At 28.4% G+C, this 12,194-nt stretch overlaps 1 pseudogene; it reads left to right on the forward strand.

The window, feature by feature from the left end:
- Positions 1–12,194, forward strand: part of LOC142322743 (cytochrome c oxidase subunit 3-like) — a 40,026-nt pseudogene continuing 27,832 nt past the window's right edge.

The raw sequence follows: 12,194 nt of genomic DNA on the forward strand, positions 1-12,194 counted from the left end.
ATGGCTGCCTTTGTCAACATTCGTCAACCAAAAACTTACAAAGAAAGGCGAATATTGAGTCCAAGAAGATATGAAGAACTAATTCGTTTTACAAAAGAATCAGTTGAATTTTTGACGAACGCTTTTTTGGAAGAAAGTAATGAAAAGCGAGGAGGTGCTCTGTCATCGCAACAGAAGATAGAAGTATTTTTGCGGTACTTATCAGACCCTGGATTTCAAAACTGTGTCGGTGAAGACTTCGGGATTCACCGTTCTACAGTATGCAAAACTTTCGATTACGTTCTGAATAAAATAAACGAAAAGGCATCTGAGTGGATTCGTTTCCCACAGAATGCTCATGAGTTAAATGAAGCCAAGAGAAAATGGAGTTCTCGCTTTAAAATGCCGAGCGTAATAGGTGCTGTGGATTGCACGCACTTAGAAATAAATACGTCACTTTATTTGAGGTCTATAAATATCTTTTCTGACAAATGATATCGGTGAACATGTAACACATAACGATTCGTAATGAATAACAGTTTACAGTAAAAATGGGTTTTTGTCAATATGAATAGCCTTTTGAGTGGTGGGAATTTTTATAAAACGTAGTTTTCTGAATATACGTTCACTTATACTAACATATGTTACTGACAACTACGAATGTTACAAGTGTTTACTTATAAGTATAAGTAAAAGGTTATTCACTTAGTCTCAAGGGTTTACTTTACTTGACCGGTATTTATTTTAAAGTAAAAAGTATAGTTTATTCACTTCACTAAATATCTGTAATCGGTTCAATCGATGATATAATAGGTAATTTCTCCACTATCTTAAGTACTTGTTCTGTTCCGTCGAATAATAATACTGTATTTGCATTTTTAACAAAATATTTTCTTAAAATTATGCGTATTAATTTGACTTTAGTATATCAAATATTATCTACAAAAGAATAAGAGGGAATCAGCTTAATAGCATTAGAAAGAGGAAACGTAAGCTTTTACACGACACTTTTTTGAAGATAAAACGCAGGATATTCAAAAGATGATTTCAAAATTAAAAAAAAAAAAAACTTAAACGAAGAAGCAGTAAGAAAATGAATCTTGATAAAAAAATTAATTAATTAAAAGCGATTGAATATATCCGTCAAGAAAAAAGTACAGATACTTTGATAAAATGCTAAAAAAATATTAAAAAAGTGAAATTAAATAATAAATATTAGAATAGCAGTAGTAAAGGAAATATACGAACGGAAAAAAGCGTATCCTAAAAAAAAATCGTGCGATTTGAATCTTTTACATTTTGAAAAATATCGAATATAAAAACTTAAGCTTAATTTTATATTACGTGTTATTCGTGAAGTTTTTACGTCCCCCCTCGGGATGCACAAGGTTCACTGCTAGCACACGGTGGTGGTTATGCGGTTCCACAGTTCGACCGCTGTAGCCTGAAGAGGAGGCGCTTACACGGATTCTTTACGATATCCCACACAAAGAGATCTGGCGATCTCGGAGGCCTCTAATCGAGAGAAAAAAGCCGGTTTTCACACATCGAGATCGGTTTGTTTCCGTAACGGTGTTCTCTAAAAACAAAAAGAAGTGGACCGTACTTCTCCCTGGAAATTGCAGAAAAACATTATGTTTGGAAGAGAAAAACAATTCAAAAGCGGTTATTCAAAAATATTTTAAGCGTATATTTATGTATAGACTGAAAGGAATGCGGAAAATCATTTGTAAAACTTCATCGACAAACAAAATTTTTTGATTGTATTTTAATCGAATCGGTGGGATATTTTAAGTCTTTCAATTTATTAAAAAAGGCAGTAGAAACGTAATACGGCCCTTCTCATAAGCCGTCTTATTACAAAGAAATTACGCAACGTCAATGTATTTTTCGTAATAACGGTCATAAATATAAGGGGAAAGGAAACATTAAGAAAAAATTATTAAATCTATCGAGTGAGATTACGTGTGTGTTGCGCGCGCGCGATATTGCTAAAGAATTAGTTTTATGTAAAGAAATTAAATAATAGTTCGTTGTTAAAGTAATTAACTTAAAAATATTTTTTCAGTCCATACGTGCATAAACCTTTGGAATTTTTTTTATCGCAATTTAAATCGAATTCAAATAGGCCATTTCTTTCTAGCTTTAGTTTGTTCCATTTTTCAATAATATACGAACATATATATATATATATATATATATATATATATATTAGCCGCCGGAATATGCTAAAATGTTTTCCATTCTTCACTACCATCCACAAGCTTTCGAGTTTTGTATTTATTATCGACTGAGAAAAAAACCAACAAAAAATCTCAATTTTTTCTTCGGTTGTAGAACAATTTACCCTACACTTGACAGGCTTATTTCATGCCGTTTGAAAATTTAGCGTATTAGTCTTCGAACAGTCGTCGTAGGCAGGCTGTCGATTAGTTTCTATTGCGTATTTCCGTAAACGCATTAGATGTAGTTAATATGCCAAGGTAGATCTAGAAACTGTAAGGACTCTGAAATGAAAAGATTAGCGCAGAAACAAAAGCGTGTAGAAGAGCGTAAAACTAATAATATTTGATAAAATCAAATTATTTGTTATACTTCTTTCTGTATCAGATTTGACGGAAAAATTTTCACGATTATTCAGTAGAATAATCATTTTTATAGATTTGCTAGAGTGGTAGGGGGCGATCGTGTTGAAGCTTATTTTACTGTATTAATATGAGTACAAATTAATACCGGTTAATTATTTAGTTGTTTCGAAGGCCGTGAAAATAATTAAAAAATTTTTAAATTAATTCAGTCTAAAATTAAATTACTTTAAATCGAATTATTTAATAATAGTAACAAAAAAATTCTATTAATATTTAATTTATTTGCCAGCGGGCATATAAAGGATTGTCTTCACCCGTAAAAAGTAATTTCAAATGCGGATACTATACGACAAAGAAATTAAAGCCGAGTATGACCTCAGATTCGTCTTAATTACATAATATATCGAGGGAATCGTCCGTATAGTTTGATTTTGTGGTTTTAACCTAAAATAATTTGTCGATCAAGAATAATAGTTTTCTGGAAGCCTCCTTTTGCGGTTACAATTTTTCATTCCTGTGCGTCTAATAGATGAGCAAATTTGCGACTTTCGTGTATCTTTTTTACCTGAACGGTATTCATGTAATTGTGGGAACAACCTTCATTATAATCTCAATGGTACGATGCATAAAGATACATTTTTCAGCCAGACATCATCACCTAGGCTTAGAAGCAGCAATCTGATACTGACATTTTGTAGACGTAATTTGATTATTCCTATATCTTTCAATTTACTGATGAGGAAAATAATAATAATCTTTTTAGTACAAAAAGTATAATTAGCCTCCAACTAATAGATTAAATAAAATTAAAAAGATAATCAAAATTACAATAACAATAATTTCACTAGATCAATCATTATTATAATGATAATATTCACAATATTAATCTCTAAAAAAAATAAAATAAGACGAGAAAAAAATTCACCATTTGAATGTGGATTTTCAAAAATATCATCAACACGAAAATCGTTTTCTACTCACTTCTTTTTAATTGCAACAATCTTCTTAATCTTCGACATTGAAATTTCAATAATCATACCAATATTCTCAACAAAAATAATAATTATAGAAGAATGACTAATTTCATCAACAGTTACAATCTTAATCCTAATTATAGGACTTATACATGAATGAAAAATAGGAATACTAGAATGAAGAAATTAAGGAGAATAGTTAAATATAACATTTACTTTGCAAATAAAAGTTATTGAATAATCAATTTCTCTTAAATAGTGTAAAGAAGTAAAATTACAATTAATTTCGACTTAATTTTAAGGATAATCCTCATACTCAATTTAACTGAAGCTAAATAGAAACTAAAAAAAGAATAAAGTAATAAATATTCAAGCCCCAAAAGACATAAAAGAAAATGCCTACGAACAAATAAAAAAATAATTAATCTAAAAAAATAAATAATTATCATAAGTAAAGTTTAGGATAGTTTAAAAAAAAACAATGATCTTGTAAATCATAATTTAAAAAAAATTTATCTAAACAAAATCAGTAAAGAAAAAATCATCTTTAGTATCCAAAACTAATATAAAATATAAATCCCAACCGTCTAAGAGTAGAAAAAGCAATATTCTTCATCAAATCATTTTCTAAACGAGCGGCACAAGTATCGCAAAAATAAATAAAATAATTAAATCGAATAATTAAATAAACACCAGAAGTCACCAAAGTAGAAACAGGGGTAGGAGCTGCCGTCGCCGAAGGCAACCAAACACAAAAGGGGAACCGAGCGCTTTTAGTAAAAGAAGCAAATAAAACCAAATTAATAAAATCACCGTCAAAAAAATATAATGAAAAGAACCAAAATTAATAAATAAACCGATACACAAAATTAAAAATACATCGCCTGCACGATTTATTAATAAAGTAATAAGACCAGAACATAAAGAAACTCTATTTTGATAATAAATAACTAAACAATAAAAAATTAACCCGAGACCATCTCAGCCTAATAATAAACAAATAAAATCAGGAATTAAAATAAAAAAACCGTACTTAGAATAAATAAAACAACCAAATAATAAAACCGAACTAAATTTAAATCACCAAGACTATAAAATAAAACACAACTTCTAATTAAAAATACAAGACATAAAAAAACAAGAAATTCAATCAAAAAAACATAGAAAAAGATTTTTAAAAAAAACCACTCAAAAAAACGAAATCATATTCAAACAAATAAATACCAAAGAAAAAAAAAGATTGTAACAGAAAAACATAGCCTATTCTCAAAAAGATCTTTGACATCACAAATCAAAATTTTAAATTAAAATAAATCAAATATTATATAAAAAAATTAGGAAACAATGAAGAAGCAAAACATAAAATTCACGAACATAACAAGAACTAATTAAAATTAAATCACCGGAATAAAGACCGTGCTGAGTTAAAGAAAAAATTATTACTTTATAACAAGCAGGAAAAATAAAAATAAAAAATAAAATCTTCATCTTAAAATAGAAATAATTAAACTAATCTCAGAAAATAAATTCAATCTAGGAGGACAAGAAGACGCAAAACAAAAATCAAAAAAAAACTTAAGTAAAGGTAAATAATTAAGCAATCCCTTAACGAGAAAGAATCTTTGTCTTCCCGATCGATCGTAAATAACCCCGACATATGTAAATAACAAAAGCACGAGCGACCATAAAAGACGATGAACCGATTAATCCCAAACCAGTTATAGTAAATAACCAGACTTATGTGACAAACAGACGAAGAATAAGCAACAAGAACCTTTAAATCTCTTTGAATTATACAAAATATTCTAACGACCAAATAAACAAATACTAACAAAAAAATAACCGTAATTAAATAAAAAAAATAAATATAACCTAATCGACGAATCCAACCATACCCCCATACTTTACTGGGGGTAAAGCCCCCCCATACTGGGGGTAACCATACCCCCCAACTTTAATATTACACCGGCTAAAATTATAGAACCTGAAGTAGGGGCCTCTACATGAGCCCGTTAATACCCCGACTAAACCTAAAGTCAAAACAAAGAATTCAAAATAGATAAAAATAATCTTAAAAGCTAACAATTTAAACCATCAAAATTAGAACTTAAAGCTACCCCTAACCTTAAATCAATTTAATATAAAAAACAAGGGTTCAAAATATAAGAAAATAAACTTAAAAGCTAACAATTTAAAGCATCAAAACCAGACCGTAAAGCTACCCCTTATGCTAATTCAATACAACAAAAAAAATCAGGAATCCAAAATAGATGAAAATAAACCCGGAAAGCTTAATAAAATATTCTCAATTTAAATCATAAAGATTAACTCTTATAATAATAAATTTGTTTTTAAGAAACCAAATATAAATATTTAAATAAGCGCATGTAATTATCTTATTAAACTGAAACTTAAAATTAAAGTTAAATCATGAGGGTTTTTTTGTATAAAAAAAAATTGGTAAGAATTGACTCAACGCTTGGAGTCAAACCAAAACCGTCATGTTAGTAGGTTGTTTGATCCAGCAAATTGATGTTTTTGTGCCTTGTAATAAATTTAAAACAGAAAAATTCAATTAAAAAAATTAACGGTAAATATTTTTTAAATGTTACGAAGAAAATTTAAACACGGTGAATAATTATTTATTTTTTTAAATTAATGAGTGTAAATTCGGGCTATTAACATTTTTAATTTAATAAATTATTTGAATACATACATAGAAACAGAAAACATCTGCAGATTATTGTTTCAAAAATTGTAAAAAAAATTAAAAAAGTAATTACTCACCTTAATCAGTAATATCTCGACAAAAAGAAGTAAACTGGATGACGTTCCCTCGAGTCAGTAACAAGTCTTACAAATTGAGTCTACGAACACACGTACTACACTTTCCCGTACACTTACACAGCAGAACTGCGGGACACACATATTTCTCTGTCATCCCCCACTATGGCAACGAATGTCACGACATCTACAACAAAATTATTCCATCTAAAATTTTTTTTCGCTTATACGTTGTCCATCCATCAAACGTCCTCTAATACCAAATAAGTTATTTTCAATCTTGCGGAACTTATAATTACATTAAATATTAACGAAAATAAATTTCCATTTTAACGATACACGAAAGAGTTATAACAAAATTTACGCTTATTTAATTAACCTATTACTACGTAACTAACTTATTACGTAATCATGCTCAACATACAATACATGTAAATGCAGACCCGCACGCGAGCGCACATAAAATCTTGTTATTAAGTATTATTATTACATTTGATGGAGGAAATAGAAACGGATAAAAACGCGTACTGCCGGGTTCATTGTGTACTCGATCGTTTGTCATTTTATTCAAAATAAAAAGCTTAATAAATTAATAGGTAAAGATGTTTAATTTTTTTTATTTTGTAAAATAAAAATTTAGATTTTCCAAATTTAATTAATGTAAGTTTACCCGTTTCTGAGAAATAATTTTTTTTGTTGAAAATCACAAAGTAGCGTCCAGAAGGAAAACAAAATAATTAACCTCGGTTCTACATATATTGACATCTTTTCGTTTGTTCCCGATAACCACAAAACCTACTGAAACTGGAAGGTTACCAACCGCAGTTTAAATAATCAATCTCACTACTATGTAAATCATAAAACAAAAATAAAAATCTATAACTTCCTTTAACAAAATTTAATGCGTTGTATATATTAATATCGACTTCTTCAGACAGTAATTATGTGATTTACTAAATTTAATTCGTTATCTATAAAATATCAATTTGTATTAGTATCATAATATACGTAAAAGTAAATTAATTTGATAATAAAATTATAGGAAATGACGACCGTTACAATTCACCGGTGCTAAGTAGAGGATAAAAAAGATTTCGACCATAAAGTTAAGGGGTAGTGTGCACGAACGTATATACGTATACACACTTAATAAAATCTTGTGGAACCTGTTAGCGAGCCCGACACTGCCCAGGCGTCCATAAATGGGGTTCCTCCACCAATAGAGATTTGGACGGTGAACACAACTTAACCTAACTAATAATAATGTTTATGCAGTTATAATATAAATTTAGTTGAACCTGAAAAAATACACGACAAGGAGATATGTCTACTGATAAAAAATCTAATCAAAGTAATCTTAATTAAAATTTTTATATTAATCCTGAAACTGAAACGCACAAAAGTACACAGAAAAATATAACCTACTAGGGGAAAAATAGCAAAAAATGGAAAAAGTAATTAAAAGTAGTAGAAATAACAAAGATGGACCACTGAATGTGAAAATAGGAGGAGAAAGGATTATCGAGGTAGAAGAATTTTGTTATTTGGGAAGTAGAATTACTAAAGATGGACGAAGCAGGAGCGATATAAAATGCCGAATAGCACAAGCGAAACGAGCCTTCAGTCAGAAATATAATTTGTTTATTTCAAAAATTAATTTAAAGGTCAGAAAAAGATTTTTGAAAGTATATGTTTGGAGCGTCGCTTTATATGGAAGTGAAACTTGGACATTCGGAGTATCTGAGAAGCAAAGATTAAAAGCTTTTGAAATGCGGTGCTATAGGAGAATGTTAAAAATCAGATGGTTGGATAAAGTGACAAATGAAGAGGTGTTGCGGCAAATAGATGAAGAAACAAGCATTTGGAAAAATATAGCTAAAAGAAGACACAGACTTATGGGCCACATACTAAGGCATCCTGGAATAGTAGCTTTAAAGCTCCACTACTATATGTAGTGGAGCTTTGAAATAAGCAAAGTAGGAAATAAGTATTAATTCTTGACAATGTAGTGGAGCTACATATAGCTCCACTACTATATGTAGTGGAGCTATATGTAGCTCCACTACATATAGTAGTGGAGCTTTGCTGATTGAAGCAAAAACTTTCATGAATTGAATTAATGAACTGTGAGTCTTTACTGTGTGGGTTGATTTTGAACTAAATGATTTTATTCAATCGAATGAATAATATTACAAAAATAATAAAATAAAATTTACATTATATAAAATAATATTAAATAAATTTAAGAAATTTTGTTTAACAATAATGAGCTTCCCGTGGAGATCGCCTGTGAGGTTGGAGTTGTAAGGTACCTCGTTGCAAGCTAGACTTATCATCACCATCAACTAATAATAAATGGGGTGCTCCTGTGGCGCTGTTTTGGGAGCACCTTCAATGTGCTGTCCACTGTCACAACATATTTAATTTCTAACTTGTTCAGTACAAACAAATAACATACCCTGTACTACATCAGAGCATATCATATTCCCTAAGCGCTCAAAAAACCTGAATAACACATCATTAACTATGTCATAGCATATTAAATTTTCTAATTTTTCAGCAAAAATAAATAATACATCCTGAATGTATTACTACTTGCTCAATTCCTTGCCCAAATCCTACTTGCTCGACAAAAAATTAAATACAGCACGCAATACGATAGCTTACAAGATATGCTGCTAAATCAACAAGAAGCTTGATAATGCATCCGTAACTGTGTCAAAGTATATAGTATTTGCTGCCTCATCAATAAAAGTAGTTAGTACACCCTGTACTATGTGAGAGCAATATAACATTTTCTCTCGTTCAGTAAAATCATAAATAATATATAAATTATTTATATAACAGTTACCACTTACCGACAATCTTTAATAGTAATGTTCCAGCGCTTTCAGATTATTAATCCATCCTCAGGAACAATGATGTGTTATACTTTATTTACGTCACATATCATTAATTATACTGAATTGAATTTTATAAAACTTTGAATATTTGTTTGATTAATATTATTCAAACATATATTAAACAATAATTTTAATTCTCAGGTCGGTAATACTGCTTCATACTAATAAACATAACAATTGAGACCTTCATACTGACATGATGCATAATGTTGACTTTATTTTACCTTTTGACGATCGATTGTTATAATTACATTTTTATAAAATTTAATTTAGTATAATTAATGACATGTAAAGTAAATAATTATAGAGCATAACACATCATTGTTCATGAGGATAGATTAATAATCTGAAAGCGCTGGAACATTACTATTAAAGATTGTCGGTAAGTGGTAACTGTTATATAAATAATTTATATATTAATACCAACGGGTTAATAAAATTCATATAAATAATAAACTCTGTACTAAACCTAAGTGAGCTTATTACGTTTCTAACTTTTTTTGTAAAAATATAAATAATATACTTTGCAATATGTCAGAGAATAAATAGGATGTACTTGCTGCTTGAACTGCAAGATTTGAAAGAATAAATCCTGTAATTTGCCAGAGCATACCGTACTTCCTACTTCTTCAAAAAAGTTAAAAGAAAAATTAAATACTATTTAATTTTTCTTTTCACTGTGTCGAAATATAACATGTCGATTACCAAAAAATGTTAGTAATATACTTTGTACGATATATCTAACCGCAAGACAATTTTAACTTGTTTAATAAAACCCTACATAATAACCCTGCACTGTGAAAAACTAACTGATTTACCAACGACAAAGAAAACAAAACTCAAACTCAAAGTAAGTAACTTTCAGAACCACTCAGGCTAAAATCAGAATTCAATTACTAAGCGAATTTGCAAGCAAATTGGTCTTCAAATTTCTTATGAAAAAAAACTAATTAATTTTCCAAAGAAAAAGAAAAAAAGAACTAAATTCCTTAAAATTTCTGACATCAACAAAGTAAGTAGAGTACAAAAATGATTTGCTATTCAGTACCCGCTATATATGTATTGTTACAAAACTTAAAATCAAAACAATTCTCATAGGGTCATTTAAAAGAATAAAGTATTTTGTTTTTTAGTTCTCAAAACTCATTGCAGTTCCTATATAAAATTTAATTTTATAAAAATAACGCCGCCATATTGGTTAATCAAGCTAATGTAAAATGCATTATATTTTTACTAAATAAAATGTATGTCTGAAAATTATTATTAAATAAAATTAAATGTTAGAATAGACCTTAATAAAATATAAAAATCATCCTACATATCAATAACTCTTACAAAATATAACAGTTTAAGAATCCTGATAATAAGCTTTATAAAATTATCCGATTACATTTTCAACTCGTTTAACTAAAATGTAATAACTTATCTTTAATTAAGTATTATTAGCTTAAAAAAAAATTACCAAATCTATGTTTCATGCATATATATATATATATAAGAGTAATAAAGTTATTACTTACTTTAAATAACGTCCTAAATTGTGTTCAACAGTTATTTTTCTAGAATATTCTATAAAAAAAAAAGTTCATCATTATAAACCCACGTACATACACCAAAACGTTATCGAAAGTGAAATTGAGTCGGTAGATGGCATCATAAATACTTTAAAAGAAATTATTCATCATTTTACATATAAGAAATTTAATAATAATAAAAAAATGATATAGCTTGAAACACACATGTTCATAAAATATTTATGATAATTAATAAATAAACAGAATAAAATTGTTTCTAAATCTTATTAAGAGATTGAAAAATTTATATACATTTTTAATTATGATGTGTTTACAACAAATTATTCCTTCAATTAAGATTATCTTAAGTCAGCTAAAAATGTTTAATATCAAACAAAAACAAGATCGATAAGTAATAATGTATTAGTTGTCAGCTAATTAAAAATATCGTTGAATTTAGCTTGGGCATAATTATAACAATTATTTACTAGCACAGTAAAAGTAAGAATCTGTAAATTTTTTGATTTATTAATCATGAGGTTTAATAAATTTTTGAATTTCACTCATTAAATTGCCGTTCAATAAATCTTAATAAAAACAAACTTGGTTTTGTTTTTCTAGGTTAAAAAATTTAATCACTATCTTCCGTACAACTTAATCTTGAATTCTTAGTATTTAAAAATGCATTCACAAAATATACAAATTATTATAGTTAATTTTTCCTAAAGTGTGTGTGTGTGTGTGTGTGTGTGTGTGTGTTATACTTTTAAAACTGAGTAATAAAAAGTCCTATTCTATATCGTAGCAGAATTGAAACTGTAAAACGGTTAAAAGTTGAACCTTCAACACGCAGCAATTCTTCCCTCTCCATGTCTAACCGATGTATCCTTTTTCTTCTCTGCGTTCATTGCACGTATATCTTATATAACACACTTTTTGCCCTTGAAAATTAACTAAGCATTTTTTTCATTACCTCCACAATGTGGAAACCGGTAAAGAAAATACCTCCTGTTTAAATAATATACCTCAATGCTATATTAATGTTTTTTTCTAAGAGTAAAACGTTCTGATATTTTATCCGAGGCTACTCTTCCATTTAAAACAAAAAAAGCTACTTTAACACATTTAAATTAATCTATAAAATTTAAAATAAACTGTAACCGATCTTATATCATGCGGTCTAATTTTACGATTCAGCGATACGGTCTTCTTATAATGAAAAAAAGGAATTCTAATAAAATTTATTCAATCGTCTAATTTATTTGTTTCAGACTAAATAAAAATAAGATAAAAATAGAAGCAGAAATGATATCGCTACAGATAGAAATAATTACGTGAGGCCAAGATTTGAAATTTTTGTCCGATTTATTAAAAAATATTTTTTTTAAAACTATTTTTAAAATAATACAGAACTGACCGAACTGTTTTGAATCAAGTTCGGACAAAATACAG

Source organism: Lycorma delicatula, chromosome 4 (assembly GCF_047948215.1).
Source record: "Lycorma delicatula isolate Av1 chromosome 4, ASM4794821v1, whole genome shotgun sequence".
Classification (NCBI taxonomy): domain Eukaryota; kingdom Metazoa; phylum Arthropoda; class Insecta; order Hemiptera; family Fulgoridae; genus Lycorma; species Lycorma delicatula.